Raw genomic sequence first — 8,367 nt, 5'->3', positions numbered from 1 at the left:
GAAGATTTATCATCGTAGGCATGGTAGGGGTGGTAGGGCTACCAAGTACTTTTATGTTGTTAATGTAGAATTTGAACAATTTTTGTTTTGAAATTGTGTTTGTAAATTTAGACGTAATCTATGGATATTGGTACTACTCTGTTTAATCTATGTTTCATTTGAGTTGTTTCATATGGTTTAAGTTTTTTTTTTTATTATTATAATTTGCTTGTATGCATGTTCAAATCAATCCGGAGTCGTCATTTTGCCAAAATAAATAAATAAAGGTGTCAGCTAAACAACACAAATTTTGTGATTATTATGTTCCTTTGTTGACACACTTCAGATTTATAATATGAAATGTGTCAATTTAAATACTATGATTTGCCTATAAAATGGTATGTTGGGGGGTTTGACGGATTTTAGATTATATTATCCAAAAGGTGTTCAAATTATAGGTGTCGAATCATATATTTACAAGCATTGTACAAACATCACTATAGTTCTAGTCTTACCTTCAATTTTCACATTGTTCGGATTATAAAATCTGAAATATGGTTCAGATTCTATAATCCAAACAAAATGTATTTTGGGAAGAAAAAAATATAATGCGTGAGAAACGCATCAGGTGGGTAAAGTAAAAACCATTTAATAATCTCTTTTCATTCTCGCATAGCAACACGGGCTTAGCCAAGTACTAAAAATACATGCCACATAATTCTTTTACTTTTAATCCTTTTCGCCTTTTTTTTCTTTTTCTAATTCGAGACTTTTTGCGATTCTCAGACTCGTCGCACTTATGAAAATTCCTAATTTGGCTTCTCTCCCGTGATTATGTAATGTAACTAGAGCTTTTGACCAAGTAGAAGTAACAATCAAACTCTTGACAAAAAATAAAAAAGAAGAAAGAAGTAACAATCAAACCACACTCTTTTCTTCTAGTCTCTCCATTTAGCATGTTCTCTTTACCTACTGACATTACCCCCATTTGGTGCTGAATTAGTAAGTGTAAAAACAAGAACTTCCTAGTTATCAGGCAAGAAAGTAAGTAATAATAACGTTTTTAATTCATTATCCAATTTCATATCAAGAGATGTCAGTTGATTCACAGTGTTCTGAAACACACTCATATGCTCTGCCATTGACCCACAATCTTTGTATTTCATGTTAACTACTCCCTCCATCCCGGAATAACTGATTCATTTTCTAAAAAAAAGTGTCCCAAAATAACTGACCCATTTCAATTTTCAATACAACTTTCATCATTCCCAATACAATATAACACTAAATAATACTACTTTTATCATTCCCAATACAATATATTCCACTTTCCCCTTTATTTATACACTTTTCTTAATCTGTGTGAAAAACCAAAGTAGGTCAATTATACCGGGACGGAGGTAGTAACTTTCAAATAAATAAAAAAATAATTTATTTTTCACGTTCTTCGGTTCATACAACTCTTGTAAGTTATTCCACATCTTATGTGCATCCCTTTCAGTTTCTACATCTTAATAATATACAAATGTCAAGCAACAAATAGCAAAAATTTTTGCATCAATCCAATGTGTCACATTCTCAATCCACTACATGTCACATCATCATTAAAAAATAATTTTACTTTTGCCATTTTAAGCATTTACACAATACAAACAATAAAATATCATTATTATACATTTTCCCTCTCCAATTTAAAATTCAAATTTCAAAATTTTTCAAATCATTCTTTCCCTCCTACTTTTTCTCTTATCCCAACAAACATTAGTTTCTATATCCTTTATCTCTCATCCACTCTAAACTTCTTTCCTTTTTTTCCTCACTTTCTATCTCACACACAAACTCAACATAACTTTCTCTTTCTTCCTCACACTCACTCACGTTTCTCTCACCCTCCCTCCATGAAACCCTTTTCCCTCTACCATCTTTCTTCATTTCCGGTCAACTCCGGCCGCCTCACAAAAAAATAAAACCACCATCATCTTCCTCTCCTCATCCTTTACAAAACCCACTCATTTATTCCTTGATCGGAACAACAGCACCGTCGACCACCGTACCGGAATTCGCCGCGGCCGTGCCGGGAAAGAATGACGAAGCAATATAACAGGCGGCGGAAGTAAGAGTTCCAAATCCTTTTTTCGTTTTTTCTATTCCTGTTCTAATGTTATGTTAAGATTATAGAACTACTCTCACTCTCTGGTTTGTTTTTGGTACAGTTCGAAAACGAGACATCAAATAGATAGTTCTTTCTCTGCCTGCCTTCAACAGAACTGGGTCTATAAGGTACCACGTACACTCCTGCATTATTCTCTGGATTTTCATTTATGATTTTAGATGTTCTATTAATTTCGCAACTATCAATTTTTTATTTGGATTTTAATCGATAGTTATTCTTCTTCCTTTTTCGCATTTAGTTTATGATGTTTTGAGTTAATTTGTTTGTGTACAGCTTCTTTCAAGAAGAAATCAAAGAAGAAGAATAAGCAAGTTGATATTTGAATTTCAAAACCTTAACCTGTTTTTTTATCAGATCCGAAAATACCCATCTCTGTGATGAAATTTGTTTTCATTTTTTATTTAATTATCATATTATTCATCTCTGAGTATTGATATTGTTTGGTTTTGCAGTTTGAATTTTGAATATGTTGCTAACTGATGTATGATATTGTTTCCCATAAATTTACAGAATGAGACAGCAATGCACACTTCCATGACAGAGGTAATGATTCATCCATTTTTATTTTCAGATTTCATTAGATCCATTATGTTTTGAAATTTGACAAAAAAAAATTATAAGTTAAATTCTATTTATCTGGAAAACTACTCACATCATGTTTTTATTTGCATGTGTAGTCAAAAATTGCTACTGATGAAATTGAAGAAATAGGTATGACATGTAACAATGCCAGATTTAGTTTTCTATTCGAACTGCAAAATTTTAATTGATTATTGTTTTTGTTTTTTAAATTACAATGAGTTTTTATCTACCTATTTTAATTTGATTGATTGAACTATTTGTTTTTTTGGTTTATTAGGAGAGAAAGATGATGAAGATGGTTTTGACAAAAATGATTTCAAGTCAATGATGAAATGAGGTAGGTTGTTCTCTAATTTGTTTTATAGGTTTTATGAAAATAGATATATTGATGACCATATGAATTAGCTTTATTGAAATGGAAACAATTCTTTGTGACTTTGTCATCATGTATGCTTATGCTACTATGTTTTGTTACATGATAATTGGGACTGATTTGGGGTTTGGGTTACATAGGATTGAGTTTATAATAGGGACTGATTTGGGGTTTTGGATTATATATGAGAAAGTTGATCATAACCTTAATTTGATTCTCATAACCTTAATTTGATGTCTCTTAATGATATATTTTGCTGTCATATTGTGTATATGACCTAAAAATTTCCCTATCCATTTGGTTCTTATGCTTTGTGAATCAACCCCTTTCTAAGAATCATTTTCCAGGACAACAATAATCTGCATGAGGATTTCATGCTATTAAGGTAACTTTTATGATTTTTTTGGAGTAATAAAACTAAATGCTACTATAGTTTTGTTGGTTGTTGTTTTGGTAGAAATTATAGTAGTGGTGACATTTTCTGGATGCACTGATAATGAATTGTAATTGCTTGCTTAATGAGCAGGCAAATTTCTTGATTGAGGTGAATAAGGCCAAAAGACAGAAGCTGGATTTCAAGGTTTGTTTTAGGAGAGCTTTAGTTTGATTGGTAAGGCCAAGAGAATTAAGAACTCAAATTTACATTGTTAGATTTTATCTTTATGTTTGTATGAATTTGTAGAGAAAATATAAGTTAAATATGTCCAACTTCTTCATGAATTTGGCCACATGTTTCTGTTTCTTTTGTTCATGTTATTCAAATTGGTGTGGTCTATTCTTTTGTCCAACTTATGTTTCTTTTTGTTTATGACTTTTGTTAAAGAAATGGTTTTTGTTTGAGTTATTGTGATCTAATGAAGTCAAAAATTTTAATTTTATTGAATTTGTTTTATTTTTACATTGTTCTGAATTTGAATTTTTTTTTTTTGTGAAATTGAGCACTCAAGGTGTTTGAGAATACGTCTAAATAAGAAAATGAATGATATTGTTAGTTTTAGTATTGATATAAAACAATTTGTGTTTTGATTTTTGCAGAAGACAAATGTGGATGTAATTTCAGAATCTCACATCTCAACAGTTTCAGGTTTCACTCTGTCCTGTTATATCTCTTATGAATATTTGATATATTTGAATGGCTGGTTTTTTTTATTCGTAAGGTTCCAGGTTTCACTATCTGTATTGGGTTGAAATTTTTAAGAGTATGTCAGAAGCCAACATCCTTTTTAAGTGTTTATTTGATTTTGTTGAAGTCTTGAATTATTTAAACAAACAATTCTGGGTGTTTTGTCAATTTAGAACTATATAAAAAAGGATTGCTTCTGTTTTCCTTTTAGTTTTTACTTTTGAGGAGGAGAAAGAATTTGGTATGCTATTTCTTGAGATGGTTAAAAGGTTTCTTTTGTTGGTATAAGCCATAAGATCAAAGTGTTTTTGCAAAACTGATTTAATAGTGAGTCTTATAATTATATATCTTTCCTGTTCTCTATATCAAAGACTGAATACTAAAAAGAAAAATTGAAGTAGTCTTTTAGCTTCATTTTAGGGAGTAGGGATGAATATGAAGTAGCAATTAGTTCTGAAATCTCAATATTAATAGGAAGAGAAAAAAATATTGAAAGGGAGTGAACTTAAAAAAACAGTGTGTTTTTGTTTGGAACTCAATATTAATAGGAAGACAAGAAAAATATTGAATATGGCCATTTTAATGTGTTTTTGTTTTGATTAGCTCATGCCACTATTATTGATTAGAGTGAACTTAAAAGATTTGTTTGTTTGTTTGATGAATTTACCATAAAGAATATCTTCTAATCAAGTGTAGTGTAGTTACTGATTACTAATTATTCATAATTGAAGTGTGGTAATTGATGAAAATAGAACTAACTGAATGATAAGATACAAGATGGACTTATTATGAATATATTTTCTTATAATTCTTTTTAATAGTTTAAAAAGAACTTGCAATCATATTTGACATTGTGTTATACGATATAGTTTCTTTTGATCTGCACATTTTATGCCACGAACACTTAAGTTGTTAATTTCAAATCAGTTGTATTAGAAGAAGCTAGCTTTTGTTGCTAAATCATGAGAAATTAGAACTTTTAAAGTCAACCAACACACAATACATGCCAAAACAATACTGACAAACTTTTGTAGAATGCCACCAGTTTCAATGAATTTTTTCATCATTTTTCTGCAGATTAAATCAGGATAGGGACATAACTCACTTCATCTAGACTGCATTGGTTAGATGATTTGAATTTTGAAACTCAAAATTTACCCCTTTTGCTTTTCTAAGAAATTATCATATAGAATATCTCATAAAACTTTAGGTATTGATTATCATATAGAAATATCATATAGAAATTTTCCATCGTGTTCCAACGGTAAACGTTTCTCTCCCTCAATTTTTTCTTCTGTCACGTTTTGCTCTCTGTTAATCAATACCTTTATGTTTTCTTTGTTTTTTATATATTGGTGTTCTTATACAGGTAGACAAACGTAGCGACGGGAATGAATGAGGAAGCTATCCCAACATGCGGCGGAGGTAAAAATTCCAAATCCATTTTTTCGTTTTTTGATTCTTGATCCATGTTCGTGTTCAATTTATAGAACCATTCTTTGTTGTTGTCAAAAGCTGCTCTGTATATGTTCATTATTAAAACTTGCTATGTATATGTTCAGGTGCTTAATAGTGGAAACTGTTTGAAGGTTTTAAATAACATTGAAATTGTTTTTGTCCAAAACAGGTTAGTTGTGAGATTGTTGATGCATTTTATATTGGTTGTGATGCGTAAGCTTTAGCCAACTAATTTTGTGACAGGAAAGCAATGACATTGGTTTCTCACCAACTTTTGCCCAACTAATTATGCTTCAAGGATGTAGGTTCACCATCTCTTTGACACTTTGGTTTATTAGATATGTGTGAGACACTCGGTGATTTCTTTTTCTTTCTCTGTAGCATATCTAGAGCTTAAATCCTGTGAATCAGGAAGGCCTGCTTGGATCAGGTTTGCAATGTTATTCTTCAGATTCTGAGGTAATTTTAGTTTCATATGTTGAGGACTATATGCATTGATTTTGAAGACCTATTATTGAGGATCACTTATTCGTTCTACTATAATTTTCAGGTCGTTGGCAGGAGCATTCAATTTGGAAGGAGCTGAAAGGAGCATTAATATTGGGGTTTAAGTATGTTAGTCTAAGATTTTTGTCAAATTCTGAAATTTCATGTTCTGATTTTTACCAAGTGACAAAAAATGTCTTTGTTGAATTGTATGACTTTAATTTCATGTTCCATGTTCTCAACAGAAATTGAACCGTCACAAAGATATTTTGGATGAGTACATTTTTTTTATCACATTCAAAGTTTTTTTTTTGTTGAGGGGCAGTTACCCGCAAATTTATTTTCAATAAAATTGATGCATATGGCTATGTCATAATCAAACCAAACATCAATTGAAGTGTTTTGTTTATTTATTTAACTATTATTATTAAGTGATTCATTACACTGTTAATTTCTACTTTTTGTTTTGCTCATTTTTCACATTGTACTTATTGGTATTATATAATAACTGTAATACAAAGGGTAAATGAAAAGTTTTTTTTTTTGAAGCAAGGTAAATGAAAGGTTATTGTATATGAAATCACTGTGCAATCACAATTACAAATGTTCAGACTGCTACATACACACAATTTGAAAATTTAAAATTTTTCACTACTTTCTTTTTAATGAAATTGGACCATATTTCAAAAACTAACCGATAACAATTTAAAATTGTTCCAATAATCTACAATGCATTTTATAAGAATTAGTCAAACACATTATTATTCTTTAAACACGGGGATATATAGATAATCTACAATACATTCTATAAGAATTAGTCAAACATTATTATTCTTTAAACACGGGGATATATAGATAATCTACAATACATTCTATAAGAATTAGTCAAACACATCTTTAAACACGGGATATAGGTATTTGATTTAAGACTAAAGTTTTATAAGACAAAGCAATATTTTGCTCCTACTCCTTATTTTTTAGTCCATTAATCCAAAAAGATAGTAGTTGTAAACATGCCTTTAGTTCAAAATTCAATTAAATTACATGACAAACTTCACCCACAATTCGAACTCAAAATTCAAATATTTACACTTTCAATCTCTCACTCTTTCTTTCTTCTTCTTCTCTCTCTGTATGTGACACAAATCATATCGAATATTCTCTAAACATATTCAATGCTAACCTCAAACAAATCAATATTTCCTATACATGGGGGGCTATAAGTATTTGATGGTAGTTCGAAATTTTATATTTCTCTAAATATGGGAGGCTATAAGTATGTGATTTAAGTCCAAAATTTCATATTCTTCAAACATGGGGCTATAGGTATTTAGTTTATGTTACTATTTATCCAATATACATTAATCACACGCAAAAACCTTTGTTTTATTTTGTAGATTACTTTCGAGCTATCAAACGATGATGCATCTATCTTCAAGAAGGATTTTTTTTTTGATTAATTGCTCTTCCAAGTTTCGACTACTTTTTTGTGTCACTTATAATGTATGTAGTCATTAATCATTATTGGTCAGGGTTATGTAATTGCTTTAAATTAAATTGAACTATATGTCAAATGATGACATCTTTTATTTTGATGATGACAACATAATCTGATTTGTCTAACGAGTGCATTATATGTTTTTATTTTGGTGGTACGTTCAGAGTAATAATTTGTTAATGCCATAAAAAATCTTTGTTCGCCCGTGCGTTGCACGGGTGGAAATACTAGTGTTATATACATTCATGTCAAACCAAAGGCCTTGAACAATCATACAAGTGAGAGAGACCACACTTTAACCTAAAACCTTGAGACATTAGGTTTACAGGTACTCTCATTTATAAAGTATTTAAGATTCATTTTTCCATCTGTTGTAGGACATTTACTCACACTTGATATACCAACAAAACATAGAAAATAAGACAAACAATGATAAACACATAATAAATAAGTTTTTAGAAGATTTTTTTTTGTTCTAATTATATATGTTTAAACTCTTACCACTAAGCTCAAACCTTATAAACATGTTTAGTGTGTATGATTAGAATAAGAACTAAATGTATGTTTCAAAAATATTCAACTTATAAATGCCTATTTAAAATTGCAATTAAATCCTAAAGTAGAAAATAAGTTAACATTCTTCGGTATAGTAGTTATGAAATACCAATCCGTCTCTTAAAAAAATAATTTTCTTT

General features: G+C 30.0%; 1 long non-coding RNA gene across 8 annotated transcripts; it reads left to right on the top strand.

Moving 5' to 3' along the window:
- Nucleotides 1-1,665: 1,665 nt before the first annotated feature.
- Nucleotides 1,666-7,751, top strand: LOC146930328 (uncharacterized). 8 transcript variants are annotated; one of them, XR_015006330.1, is made up of 12 exons: nt 1,666-2,092; nt 2,193-2,259; nt 2,663-2,695; nt 2,830-2,863; nt 3,012-3,071; nt 3,634-3,717; nt 4,143-4,191; nt 5,600-5,655; nt 5,793-5,857; nt 5,932-5,989; nt 6,070-6,147; nt 6,239-7,751. It is a non-coding gene; the product is annotated as an uncharacterized LOC146930328 (long non-coding RNA). The 8 variants fall into 8 exon arrangements; XR_015006331.1 differs by lacking the exon at nt 5,793-5,857; XR_015006329.1 differs by lacking the exon at nt 5,793-5,857 and having other exon boundaries at nt 5,858-5,989; nt 6,250-7,751.
- Nucleotides 7,752-8,367: the final 616 nt, after the last annotated feature.

Source organism: Medicago sativa, chromosome 4 (assembly GCF_051527215.1).
Source record: "Medicago sativa cultivar Bolivia chromosome 4, Bolivia_mono, whole genome shotgun sequence".
Taxonomy (NCBI): domain Eukaryota; kingdom Viridiplantae; phylum Streptophyta; class Magnoliopsida; order Fabales; family Fabaceae; genus Medicago; species Medicago sativa.
The sequence above is the reverse complement of the archived record's forward strand: the minus strand, read 5'-3'. Positions and strand labels throughout refer to the sequence as shown.